A 14,299-nucleotide genomic window follows, 5' to 3' on the forward strand; every position below is an offset into this window, starting at 1 on the left:
ATGTTGGGGGCCAACCATTTGGTTACCATGTCCCCATCCTTCAGGGAGCTTCCCCCTTCTACAGAATCTCTCTTCCTTTATCCTCCACTGCCAGGAGCCTCTCAGTCTCTTAAAATTCTCCCCCCATCCTGGGAATCTTTTCTTCACTTTGATCTTCACAATGGGGTTGTCAGTCATTTCCTTCCATCTGATTTTATTTTTTTCTAGTTGAATCTATATAAGACTACCACTCATGAAAACAGAGGAAGAAATGGAAAACCAATCCTATCAGGGTTAAATATCTTCAAGACAATCACACTTTTACATCTCCAAGAAAGACTCAGCATAATTCCCTTGTGTTTTTAGACTAAAAAAGTCTTTGTCCCTTTTCCCTAGCTGAAGTTGCTCTAATTTGATACGTACATAACTTCAGAAGGGCGATGGACATAGCCCATGCTTCCTAGAAGAAGACGGAGGGGAAAAATCTATATTGCCACAGTTCATTCATTGATTTTGCAAATATTATTGGTCACTTATGCCAAGCATTAAGGCTAAGGAGTAAATAAGTCAGACTTGGTTCCCTGCCCTCCTGGAGCTTCTGATCCAGATTCTAGAGCTGGACAGGATTTAAAGACTTCTTAATTCAGTGGTTCCCAAACTATCTACCAAAGATCACTAATATTCTATGCAATGTTAACTGCTGTTTCTTGGGTGAAGTGAAGGGAAGAATTGTGTTCAATGGTTAAATTAACTTTGAAATGACAGGTTAAACAAAGCTAAGCCAGTTTCCTCACTCCAGACCTTTAACATGTTAACACACATGTGACTCTCTTAGGAGGTGGGCAAAAGGATGAGATGCACTATAATAATTTGCTTTCTTCAAACTTACTTCAACACAAATCCTTTTTGAAGAGAACCCACTAACAACAACTGTTGACAAAATATATTCCTGTAATGCTTCCAAGATCCAAGTCCAAATGCTTCCTTCTGCACATGAGGAAACTGAGGTGGCCAAGAATGGTGAGGGGCAGAGACAAGACAAGACTGGGTCTCCTTCTTATTACTCCCATGATCTTCTGACCATTCCATACTGTTTGTTTCTACTATCTTCATCCTCTGGAAAAACATAAAACATCAATATTTCTTCCTTCTTTGCTTCCCTCTTTCCTCTCAAGTAATGGTCATGGTACTTGTCTTTTCACGTGTTTGCTGGGTTTTTCCTGTTGTTTATAACACTGGATCTTAAGCTCTTAAATGGCAAGGACAAGCCTTACAGACAATGAAATAATGGACAATTTGTGCTCAGTAAATGTTTGTAGCCAAGAGATGATGACAACTTCCCGATGCACATCTCCCGCAGCCTCATACAGACCTTCCTTCTATAGAGACCATCCCTCTCCCAATCGAGAACCACTGAGGCATCTTGTCTGCAATAATAATACCTTCTCTAAAATGGGTTACTCTTGGTATACTGTCTTAAAAGTACCATTAATAAGTTTTTTAATTGACTTTGCCTACTTACACAAGCGATTGCATGATTATTAATATGTATGATTCACACATGATTAACTAAGTGCTGGACAGAATATACAGAATATTCAGCCTCTCACATGCGGCAGGTTGTATGTGAGAATATTGTGTGAGTACTTGGACTTATGTGAGTATGTGATTAATTATGAAATCTACCTAACTAAATATTAGGTCATAGGGATATGATTTTAGATTTTAGAAACTTAAGGGGGAAAAAAATCTCCTTTCACTGTCTCAGTTTAAAAGATATCCATGACCGTAATATGCAAGTAGGGGCTGTTATGCTGCCACCTTGTGGTAAGTATGCATAAGAGCCAATTAAATCAATACAGCCGACCCTTTTCTCTAGTGCATTATTACATAATGCCCCAAAGAGGAAAATACTTGAAGTAAGGAGCTATTCAGGAAAAGAAAATATTTTACCATTAATTGACTCTTTATGTATCATTTGGGCCCTTAAATCAGGTTCTGCTTAATAATCAAACAGCAAATGGTCACCATTGAACACTTACTGCATGTGTGACCCACCCACCCAGTGGAGGAATTTCCAAACTTCTAGTGGATAAAGATGGGAACGTGAGAGTGAGCTATGAAGCAAGCCCTAGTGGGTTATATTAGGAGGTGTAGCCTCAGAAGGTAACTTTAATTGTTGGATCTCTGTTCATTACCTGCTGGGAGAACAATGCTGATCTGGTCCATGGGCACCTGTTAGGTGGGGATTGGCCATCAAACATTCTACTTGCGTGCAGTCTGATGCACCTCATGTGAGAGCAAAATGCCAAGGGGCTGAGATGTTCTGCTAAGGAGAGACAGCTAAGTTTACCTCCTCACTTCTCGAAAACCAGCCCCCTTCCCACAGGGCAAGCAAGTCACCCAGAGCCAGATCAAGGTAATATTTGTTCATTCATTCTTTCATTTAACCAATAATTATTCATTCCACCAGTACTTACTAAGCATCTACCACATGCCAGGCACTTGCTAACTGGAGGAAATATAATGGTGAGAAATGGTCCAACGGTGAGACACGGCCGCTGTTCTCATGGATTCACAGAGCACTAACTAGACTTGGACAAGGCAAGGGTCAATGAAAAGTGATCATTTCTCATGTGCTGTCACTCATGCCTTCCAACCTGCCCCTGAGGGAACTTATGTCAAGTTCTGAGAGAGAAGGTATCAATAACAACTCAAAAGGACTAGGCAAATAAGAGTTTTAACACTCAAGAGGCTGTAAGAAACTGGGAGAAGAGACCCTCCATGTTAGAGGCCCATTGAAAGATCACAGTTGTGGGTTTATCCCACCTGACAGGTGTTTGCTGAGTCTGTAATATGAGCTTAGCACTGTGCTGGAAGATACAGACAAAACCCAGCCAATGCCTCCAAGTAGCTCAATTTTCATTGCAGAACAAGATATACCTGAAAAATTAATTAACATGCACAATCACAAAGCAGCTTAAAATAAAATGCTAAAGGAATGGTATAGACAATATAGACTAAATAGAGAAAGCTCCATGAAGGAGGTAGCAAATCTGTCATGAGTTGGGCGTTAAAGAGGGGCAGGAGTTGGATAGGTGGAGAGGAAGGGGTGAAGGAAACTCATCCTAGGTAACAGAAACAGCAGGGAGCAATAGGGATGAGGTGTGACTGGAAATGTACACTGAAGACCATGGAAGGAATCTGAGACTCGCGGTGCCTAATTATAAGTCCATTTTTCTGGGTACAAATAGAAATTTACAATGCTAAAAGAGTGGGTTCTACTCTGAGAGTTTCTCCTCTGTTCCCTCCTAGCCTTAGTGGCAGATCTAGCCAGTCAGGTGAGCAGGAAAAGTGTCACCAAATAATAAGGTCATCCAACTAGCGCCAGAAGTGGGTAGAAAAAGGCAAAGACCTTTTTCTATCAAGTTTCCCAGCTCCTCTCCCCATCAAGGCTTCTGGTCTTAACCTCAGAGAAGAGCCTGCATTTTCTCTCCAGGAAGCAAGTTCCAGGATAATTGTCATATCAGAAGGGGGATGACACCTTCTGGGAGAAGTGCTCAGAGTAGAAAATGTAGGGCTTAGAGAAGGCATGACCAAGTCTACAGTAAGGTAGAGAGCTGAGAAAAGATCCATGAGGTTCCCAGGGCACTCACACTGCAGAGGCACCTGGAAAATCAACTCATCAGCATCATCCACTTCCCTTATCTGCTGTGGGCATCTCCTGGGTACCTGTTACCTCACTATTAAGTAACCTGAGCATTGACTAGCTTCCCTGTGTTGTCTCCTTGTTATCTGAATCACATGAGGTTAAGTTGTATTCCTTTACATTCTATTACTTAATATCTACATTTTGAGAATTCAAACTTACAAAAGTATTTAATAGTCTATGAATACTTACTCTTGACATATGGTCTATTACAGCTTTATGGCGTAAGACAGGGATCTGCAAACTACAGTCCATGGGCCAAATCTGACCTGCAGCCTATTTTTGTTAATAAGGTTTGGCTGGAACACACACATGCCCATTATTTTGTGTATTGTCTATGGATGTCTATGGATGCTTCCATACTACAACAGCAGAGTTGAGTGGTTGTGACAGAGCCCATGTGGCCCACAAAGCCTAAAATATTTTTAACCTGGGCCTTTACGAAAGAAATTGCTGACCCCTGGCATAAAATAGATATAATTGATGATTATAAGACAGGTTCAGACTTACTGGCCGTGGTCTTATAATCACTCAGAATCTGAGTTTATCACCTCAGACTGGGAATGATAATGCGTGCTTTTCCCATCTCATGACACTTCAGTGAGGAATGAATGAAATAACACATTAGTATTTATAAACCTTAAATGTAGGGCTCCAGGGCTCCAGAGTCCCTAATCTTCCCATTGCAACTCTGAAGCTGTTCCAAGACACCTTCCTCCCTCCCCAGGTAGAGTGAGCCCAATCTTCCTCATGGCTGGATTACTTATCTTGGTTGGATTCTCATCCCCTCTCCCACTGCTGCTTCCAAAGGGCGTCCAAATATGCCTTTAGACTCTGCCTGCCCTTTGGTATTTTTGTCACCCACAACAAATTCAAAGGAAGGGAACTCAGTCATTCATCAGTGGGTGACTAAGTTTTAAAAGGGATAAGGGAGAAAGCCAAATGAAGATATCAGAAGACCACTGTGGCTAAATCTAAGAATCATTAGGAGATATGCCCAGATGTTTAAAGCATAATGAGAAGACTTTGAAGACAGTGGCCAGAAGTTTATACTTGATTCAATGAATGGTGGGAAGTCCCCAGAGGACTGAGTAATAAGACTAAAGCAGCAGGTGCAGGGAAGGCTCTCAGCTATAGTAGGAAGGCTCCCAAGGGGCTGCCATTCTGTATGGGGCTCCTTCCCAGCCTCCCTTTGACACTGGGACCAGGCCTAAGGGTAACTTTCATGGCCTCCCCACACCTCACCTTCTGGTTTCCTCGATGATTAAGAGCCTGGCTCTGGGCCTGACAGTAAGCTGTAGCCTCCAACTCAAAGGAAGCTCAGCAAGAATGACCTTGGTAAACTCACTCTGCAGAGCACCATGGATGTCAGCAAGCATCTCTCGGAGATTTACGGCCCTGAACCTAGTCTCCTGTTACTTAGCAATTCCACTGAATTTTCCATTGAGCAATAAGAGCAGGATAACAGCCCAGCTGCCCAAGGTTAGCAGCCTTCTGAAGTCCACCCAGTTCCACACAACTTCTTCCTAATGGTATACGCAGGAGATTTATTGGGATGTTTTTGCAGGCCAGGAAATTGCTACATGATTTTGTCATTGACAAAGGAGCAAACGTCACTGCCCAGTTTCTGTTGGACTTTCTCCACCTCATTAACTCTTAAACTGGAAATGATGAAAATAGGCTGATTTCTTGTTCAGTTATCAGGTTGGAGGGCAACCCAAACAATATTCTAATTTTATTGTTTTCACTTCAGGGATTATTGATGGCAACTTTAGGGTACAGCTTATATTTGGATTTCCACTTGGTTTCCTGTTCTTGTGGGATTCATTTGAATTGCTACTTGGTTGGACATTCAACATTTCTCTTATTATGTTGGTTCTAAACTAGTGAGGGAAAACTACGATGTCAGAAGTAATTTTATTTCCAGCATCTTTGCAGATATGTCAAAGCTAGAGATCAAAACTGGTTTTTCTGCAAAGAAGGGAAATCTGTAGCTATGCCATCAATTCTAATTTCCATAGAATATCTGTCATCTACTCTTCCTTATAGTCAAGGAATTCCCAAGCCAGCCATATTTGTTCTAATACTATTTATGTCTGCCTTGGTGTAAAAGCAGTAAAAAAAAAAAAAAGCATGAAATAGTAACAGTACCATGGATAGTACACACTATATTGGTAATAAGTGAACTGAATGCCCATGGCAGCATTCATATACGCCACATTCTCTCCATGACACCAGTTAGGACCAGTGATACAGGGCAAAACAAGGAGGGGATGTAGTCAAAGATGACTTTTTGAACTGGTAGATTAGGAGAATAGTGGGGTCACTACTGGTAGAAGATTGAGAGATTGGAAAGGTATGCCGTTTTTAGTGCTTTCTGGTATTCCTTTTTGTTAGCCATCTTTCTTAAATGCCACCTGAAAAATATGAACACTTTTCTATAATTGCATTCAATATGGTATTTTAGCACCCACTGAGCCAAGGGTGCAAGGAGGAGAAGAAGTACTCCCAAATTTGTGAAAGAGCTCTGGGTTACAGGAGGGAGGCATTCAGCTGTGGATGCCTCGGTCCCAGCAGCTGCAGAGTCACTTATTCTTTAAATCATAGTTCCTATCTGCCAAAAAAAAGTATGAATAACAAATTAATATCTTACCTTGTTTTAAGAATTAGAAAGGAGACAGCTTTGGAAAGCCCCTTGGAAGCTCTAAAGTATAATGATACCCTTTGACCCTCCTCATTCCAACGGAAGTTAAACAGAAAGTAAAACTAGAATATTTCACATAGAAAGGCAAAACAACTTCCTCTCTAACAACTATCAGCTAGTAATGGACCAAATTATCAACATTGGGTCCCGACGTGTCGGGCCTTCTCAGGAAAGCAGCCCTGTCTGGCTGAAGATGGCCTCCTGGAGTCTTCCCCGGACCTCTGTTTCAGCACAGTCTCCCACCTCCCTCCCTCACACACACATTCTCTGTGGTTGAGGGCTGTCTGCGAAGCTCCACTCCCTTCCTTTTCCCAAGTCACAGTTACAGGAACTATTGCAAGATTAACTCTGTTGTATTAAATTTCATTCAACAGAATAGCAACTCAGGGTTTTGGCTTCTGGAACAAGACTAAAAGATCTTCTACAAAATATTAAGTTCCTTGGAGAGAATCTTTTAAAACAATTTCTTGCTGGTAAAAAGTATCAGATCAGCAGCCGCAAAGTCTGAGTTTATGTTGATTCATCTAATAGGTAATGATTCACAATACTATACAAATATCCCACCGATTTACAAGACTAGGATAAGGTAAATTCCATGTAAAAAGGTAATTTCTTATTCTCATATCGTAATCTTCACATAATGTGGTGCCTTCTAAGTACTTTCACATGAATTATGTCATTTATTCTTGTGAATCTTTAAAATAATAGTGATAACAATGATGATGTATAAACACAACACTTAACCTGCTTTAGCCAAGAGTATTTATATCTTTTTTTAATTAATAGACTTTATATTGATCAGTTTTAAGTTTACAGAAAAATTGAGTTGTTTCTGTCTTTTTTTTTTAGAGCAGTTTTTCTTCTTAAAAGCTAAGGTGAATTTTACTGTAATGAAAGTAACTTATCCAGAGTGAGAGGCAATGTATAAGATAGTAAGCATGGACCCTGGAACCAGATCCTAACTCCACCCTTATCAGTTCTGTGATCTTTGGTAAGTGAATTCCTTATCTTCTCTGAGCCTCAGTTTTCTCATCCCTAAAATGAGAATAATAATAAACAGCGTAATACAGAGGACTATAGGAATTAAATGAAACAGCAAAGGTAAGTACCTAGCACAGGGCAGAGCACAAAGTAGATGCTCAAGAAATGTTTGTTTTGTTTCAATTCACATTGTATCCTTGGAGGCTGAAACATTACTGGATCAAGGTACACCTCCTCTGGGAATCTCCTCTTTTACATGAGTTTACTCTGCCTGAGGGCTTTTACATTAGACTAAAAAGGAAGAAAAGGTCCCTGTGATCTGCACAGAAGCAGGGAATTGGAGACATCTGGTTTTCCACCCAAACTTGTTAACTGAGCTTTTTGATCTGCTCTGAAGAGATGGGATTAGAGGGAAAAGCCAAAAGAAAATTGAGAGACAGCCTCTGAACTAAGGTAGGGCTATGCCTGGCAGAGAGGAATGGTGAAGGAAACAGCAGTGCACTGGACAGAGCCCAGCTGAGTATATTAAGTGCCCAAGTTGACCACCTAGAGGCCCAGAGGGAGCCGAGCCCAGATGGCACTGACACAATCTGGTAAAATGCAAGACAGTCCAGGAAACTGCCAGGAATGCGTAGGGGAGCCTTGCTGGGCCCTACATAAGTCAAGTGTAAAATATTGTGGGCAGCAGAATCCAGGTGTTAATGCTATGTGACCTCATTCGTACTCAAAGGCTATGGAACCTGAAGACATTCAGGTTGTGTCCTCAGCCAGGCCATGGATGGGTGGCTGCAAATCAGTCAGCCGACTCTGAAAGCCTTTTTCTGCCCTTGATGGAGGGAAAGGAGCAAGAACTTTGGAGTCATGTGAGTGTGTGTTGAAGGGAGGATGATGAGCTAAGAATACAGAAAAGAAAATGAAAAGAGTAAAGATTTATTTGCTAACCAAGAGGGCATTCACAAATATTTCTCCCACATCCCATCCAGAAAGATTTCAAGGCCAGGAAAATAAAAGCACCTGTCAGATATCAACTGATTAAAGCTCCAGTGAAAACCAGCAAATGTCTTCATTTTCTTATTCAAGGACTCTTTTATAATCAAACATGAGAAGAAAGTTTTGAGTAGGTGCCTAAATTATAAGATATATGAAATGTTTGACATGTGGCTTAGTTCTACAAAGAGAAACTTCCAAATAATTTATAATGCAATTTTTTTCAGATTTCCACTTTGGAGGAGTCTTGAAATCTTATAAACAACTATAAGGACTATAATTTTTTTAATGTTAAGAAGAAAAGGATTCCCCATACACTAATTAATACAATTATGTATCTGTGACTTCAGACTTAAAAAGACAATGACTTGTAAAGCAATTATATTCCAATAAGATAAATAAATTAAAAAAATAAATTCCACTTAATAAAAAAAAAGGCAATGACAAGTCAAGGGTCATCTATTTTTGGAGCCTCCAATCTCCTTCCCTGTGAATAATACTTTCACTGAACCAACACAACTCTCTGAGATTGATACAAGTCTTCCGGCTTAGACAAGCAGTTCAGCAGTTCACTTCCTTCCAGTTCTTTCTTTCAGAGGGCAGGTCCTAACATATCCTTTAAAGATGCTATCACCAATACCCTAGAACTTTTCCTTGATGAATCACATTTCATTAGATAAAGGAGTTCTGTGTGGACAGTTTCTCACAAAGAAGCCAAAAAAAAAAAAAAGTGAAAGGTATAGTAACAAAGTCTCTTAAAAGAATGATTTGATGGTCTTTGGAAGTGACCATTTTCTGTGTTCCCTTCTTATATCAAGTCTTAAAGCCAACGACATTAAAAAAGTTTCCATATATCTCGAAGTGATTTAACTCAACAGTTGGTACCAAGTGACAAAAAAGAAATAACTTCTCTTCAGGGAAAAATAAGGAGGTGAAACCATACTTTTAAATATGAATTTTCATCTTAACCCTTCCCTCTGTGTGAACAGACTACCTTGACTCAAGGCTAGAAATGGTTTGGCAAGATCAGTTCACCAGTGTGAACAGCTGCCTTGAACTCCCAAAGTGGTTTGGTTGAAATTAAGCTTAGAGTTGAATCTTCAAAAGTTGTTAGATAGTGAATGGTTCATATCATGCTTTTCCTCATTTATATACGAAAAAAAGTCCATCGTAATTCTCCCGTGTAGAGTAAGCAGCAAGGTATTATTTGATTTCGGTAAATTCATTAAAAGGGCAAAATTAAAGATTAAAAAATACAAATAAAGTAATTGAAATATTTGGTAACACAGAACACTTTGGTGCCGACCTTAAGGCACATTTACATTTAAGTTTAGATTTCTTCTTACCTACACCTGTTGAAGTAAGTCCTCTGAAGAAAAAAAAAAGGATCTATTGTACTTTGCTAAGCTGTATTCATTTTTGAGTGGGTTTTAGAGAGAACTGGTGAAATTCTCCTTGACTGAATCATAAATAGAGCTAACAATTTAGTCATAAGTTTCAAAAGTTAATGCAAAAATCCTGTAAAAAGTATTTTGTTTAATAAAAGGTTTTTTTTATTCATGTAATACTAATCCTTGCAAGAGCACTGTTGCAAAATATATGTTGACCTGAAATAACAATCAATACAAGATGATGGGATGGAAGTGATTTTTCTTTCCATGATATTAGGCCAGATCCTGTCAGACGGTCAACCTATATTTTACAAGCAAAGCAAAGGCACACTCAAGAATAGTTCCATCCTCTTGGGTTCTTGGGACACAGTTGAGTAACTGCTGTCTCTGTCACATGGTGGTCAGTAGCCTCAGCAGCTGCTACCCATTGCCTGTGTTTGACACACCATAAGGACATGTCACCTCATGCATCGGCAACAACTCTGTACGTCGGTAAAATACTACCAGGGCCCCCCATTCTCACCAAGTAGCAGCCACTCTTCCATCCCTCTGTTAGTCCTTCAAGTATCCCTCCTTCCATCTAAGTGTAATCCCTCCACTTTGCCCCAGATCTCATGCTCTCCTGCCTACCTTCTTGAGAATCCCATGTCAGCTATCACTCCCTCTCTCTGGGGGTTTAAACTTCCCACTCTTCAGTGGTACCTTCTTTTTATCAACATTTATATCATACTTGAGTCTCTTCCACCTTACAATTCCCTTCAGCGGCTACTCTCTCTTCTACTCTTTTCCACAGCTGTGGAATAAATAAATGAATGAATCTCCAACCCCCTCACTCCCTAAACATACAATTCATCGTTTCAGTAAATGGCACTCCCATTTACCCAGCTGCCCAATTTACCCAGAAACACAGGGCTAGCTTGGACTCAGCACAGTTGTTCTTACCCCACATTAAACCATCGCTCAGCCCTGCAGTATCCTCTGAAAATCATCTTCCTCTCCTACCTCCTGTCACATAGTTATTTCCTATTCATCATTCAGGTTCCAGCCTAAACATCATTTTTACAGGCTATGTCTGTTATGTTTCCTTTTAAATTCCCAACTAGGCCTAACACATGTCTGGCTCATACTAAGGGTTCATCAAATATTTTTTTGAATAAATAAATGGCATTTCTCAGAAATGCCAGATTAGGTTCCCCTGCTCTCTGTTTTTATGGCACCCCGTAAATTTCATGTAACACTCATCTCACTTTTCGATAATTACTTTTTTTTAATGTCCTTCTTCTCCACAAGATTATAAGCTCCCTGAAAACAAAGACCTGCATGAAGGTGGGAATAAGCAAAGGAAGGTCCTAAAGCACAGAGGTGACTGGCCTGACTATACCTTACTATTACCTTACTGTGCTGGTAATACAGGACGTTGGTTGAATAAATTGGGGGCAGGAGCTTGATTACAGATGGATGGATCCAGAGAAAGGGACTTCATTTTCAGATATCAAAGGGAGAGAGAGAATATAATAAAATAACCTGGGTAGATTTGGCCTCATACTTCTATATAAATCATTACAGCACCAGTTAATTTTTAGTTTGGCTTGATTATTAAATCACTATAATTTAGCCAACACATTACTGATTTTTTAACTTACCAATTTCAAACACTTCTAATTTCAAGCTTGTATATTCTGTATACCACATTGCAGTCTAATTGCTCTAATAATACACTTCATTAATTTACAGTTTAACTGCTAATTTAGAATATCTACTTATATCAATGTAGATAGGTAGATAGATAGATAGACATTCATATGCATGTATACACACACACATCCATTTGATAAATGAGGAAACTGATACTGCAGAATTTTTTATTTACCTCATGATGATATAATTCATGAATGGTAGAGCCAGGATTTGAACTGAGGTCAGTGTGACTTCAAAATCCATGCGGGGGCTTCCCTGGTGGCGCAGTGGTTGAGAGTCCGCCTGCCGATGCAGGGGACACGGGTTCGTGCCCCGGTTCGGGAAGATCCCACATGCCGCGGAGCGGCTGGGCCCGTGAGCCATGGCCGCTGAGCCTGCGCGTCTGGAGCTTGTGCTCCGCGATGGGAGGGGCCACAACAGTGAGAGGCCTGTGCACTGCAAAAAAGAAAAAAAAAAAAAAATCCATGCGGTTTTACTATTTCATAATAAGATATAAATTCAGAGTGAAAAATATTTGTATGAAGAATTATGATTAAAATGAACACAAATTAAGATTATTTTTGCCCAATAATAAGTACTTATGGTAGCTCATGGATGTATTTAATATTAATTTGCTCACAGGTGATGACAGAAATGTCTACCATGAGGATCTATCAAATACTCTTTGAACTTTTGCTAGATATAAATGACAGAGCCATTACCTTCAACTTAAACTCATATCCTCCTCTCACCAACAGTAATCCCCAGTCAAACCCAGCCAGCTTTATTATACTCTGAATATTTATCTCCACAACTTGAAGATAAAAGTAAGATTGTGTCTTCTTCTCTTTGTTGTGCCCCACAGCAGCCTTTGGTTCTTTTTTTTTTTTTTTTTTTTTTTTTTTTGGCTGTACGCGGGCCTCTCACTGTTGTGGCCTCTCCCGTTGCGAAGCACAGGCTCCGGACGCACAGGCCCAGCGGCCATGGCTCACGGGCCCAGCCGCTCCGCGGCATATGGGATCCTCCCAGACTGGGGCACGAACCCGTATCCCCTGCACCGGCAGGCGGACTCTCAACCACTGCGCCACCAGGGAGGCCCCAGCCTTTGGTTCTTGAATGAATAAATGAATGACTGGGATGAGGAGAAAATAGAAACAAGCTCTTCTACCCACTTCCATTTCCAGCACAGGCTAATATCAATAACATATCATAACCTTGGATATTCCCGAATTCCAGAAATACATCATCAAAGCAGTGTACATATGCATTGAGAATCCCGAATCTGTGTTTGTTATAATTTTGGTGAATATTAAGTATAAACGTATCAGTCAGTTTGATTCAACTCTCGAGTTGATTAGAGTAAATAACTATGAAGCATAAATCACATAAAACTGAGATCATCAACAGCTAGGATTTACCCCAATACATGAGGAATGGATTTCTAGGAATATTCAAAGTCCTGATGCTACATCACTATGGAGACATGACCGTAGTACAATCAAGTGTGATACAAATTCTCATGTCTGAATAAGCTACTTGACTTTCTAAGGTGAAAGCCCAATAAGTTATTATTTATAGGCATTCCCATCATAGTTAGTTCTTTACTTTTAAAATTAAATTTCATTATTACTTTATAGCTTTGAGGGCACATACATGTTGCCACTAGTGTCTATTATGATCATCATTCCATTAGAGAGTGACCCAGGCAACACTTGGTTCTAACCTATTTAACTACCTGATCTATTTAATTACCCCATTAAGGACTTTTAGTCCATTATTTAAATTATCACTGGCTTTGTCTCGAGGAGTAACAAAAGAAGTATAATTTATTGTTTTGATAGACTCAATGAGGAGTTTTGATGTTCTAACAGACTAAAATTAAAACAGCAACTACCAGATAAACAAACCATTAGAATATAAACTGAAGAATATTAATAATTATCTCTGTACCTATCATTCTTTCAGCCTCCTGCCCTTCCCCGTCACTGGACACCTCCCCCTTATCCATCCAGACTCAGCATAAACAACCCTTCCTCCTGAATTTCTCCTGAATTAGGCCCCCTTGTTATGTGCTCCCTCTACTTTCCCTGTCGTAATACTCACCATGCTTTGCTGTAATTACATTTTTAATGTCTGACTTTGCTGCTAGCTTATAAGATCCTTGAGGACAGGGTTCATGCCTGTCTTGTTTACCACTCTGTACCCAACACCCAGCACAGTGCCTGACCCACAGGAGGTGTGTGACATATGTCTGTTAAATTAAAATGAAGTTAATTTGATCATTACCAATGATTTGTAGTTTGGATCTTAGTGAAACCTGTTAGATTTACTTCCTATTACGTTTAGGAAATTTACGTCTATGGGCAAGGAATCACATATAAAGATTTTCAGAACAGCATTATAATAGACAAAAATAAGAAAACGGATAATTAAATTATTATAGGGATAGTCATATTAGAGGATATTTCAGTCTACATAAGGTTATATTTCTGAAGTGTTTCTAAATGACATCAGGAAATTCTCAGTATGTAATGTTAAATAATAATAAAACTGATATTTATCAAGTGTTATGAGCCAGCCATTCTTCTAACAGCTTTATATACATTAACTAACTTAATCCTCCCAGTAAATCAACAAGATCCCCAAGTGATTCATATATTCATGAAAGTGTGAGCAGCACTGACCATTCCCCTCATTTTACAGAGGAGAAAAATGGAGACCAAAAGAGTTAACATCCTTTTCCCAAGGTCACACAGCTGGGAGGGTGTGGGGTAGGGGACAAGAACAGAAGAGCTGGATTCAGACCCAAGATGCTTGAAACTCAGACCAGTGTTCTTTCTGTTATAACGCATTGTAAAGCTTTGAATTTGA

The 14,299-nt window shown here is 39.8% G+C and overlaps 1 long non-coding RNA gene across 3 annotated transcripts in view; it reads right to left on the minus strand.

Moving 5' to 3' along the window:
- Positions 1-14,299, minus strand: part of LOC309814499 — a 338,026-nt gene that overhangs the window by 283,115 nt on the left and 40,612 nt on the right. For 2 of the 3 annotated variants that reach the window (XR_014295697.1, XR_014295698.1), the window contains exon 2: positions 11,622-11,884. This is a non-coding gene — a long non-coding RNA (uncharacterized lncRNA). Of the gene's footprint in view, positions 1-11,621; positions 11,885-14,299 lie in introns of those variants that run through there. The other variant, XR_014295699.1, reaches the window with a different exon arrangement.

The sequence above is a fragment of the Mesoplodon mirus genome, assembly GCF_964341445.2.
Source record: "Mesoplodon mirus genome assembly, chromosome: 13".
NCBI classification, from domain to species: Eukaryota; Metazoa; Chordata; class Mammalia; order Artiodactyla; family Ziphiidae; genus Mesoplodon; species Mesoplodon mirus.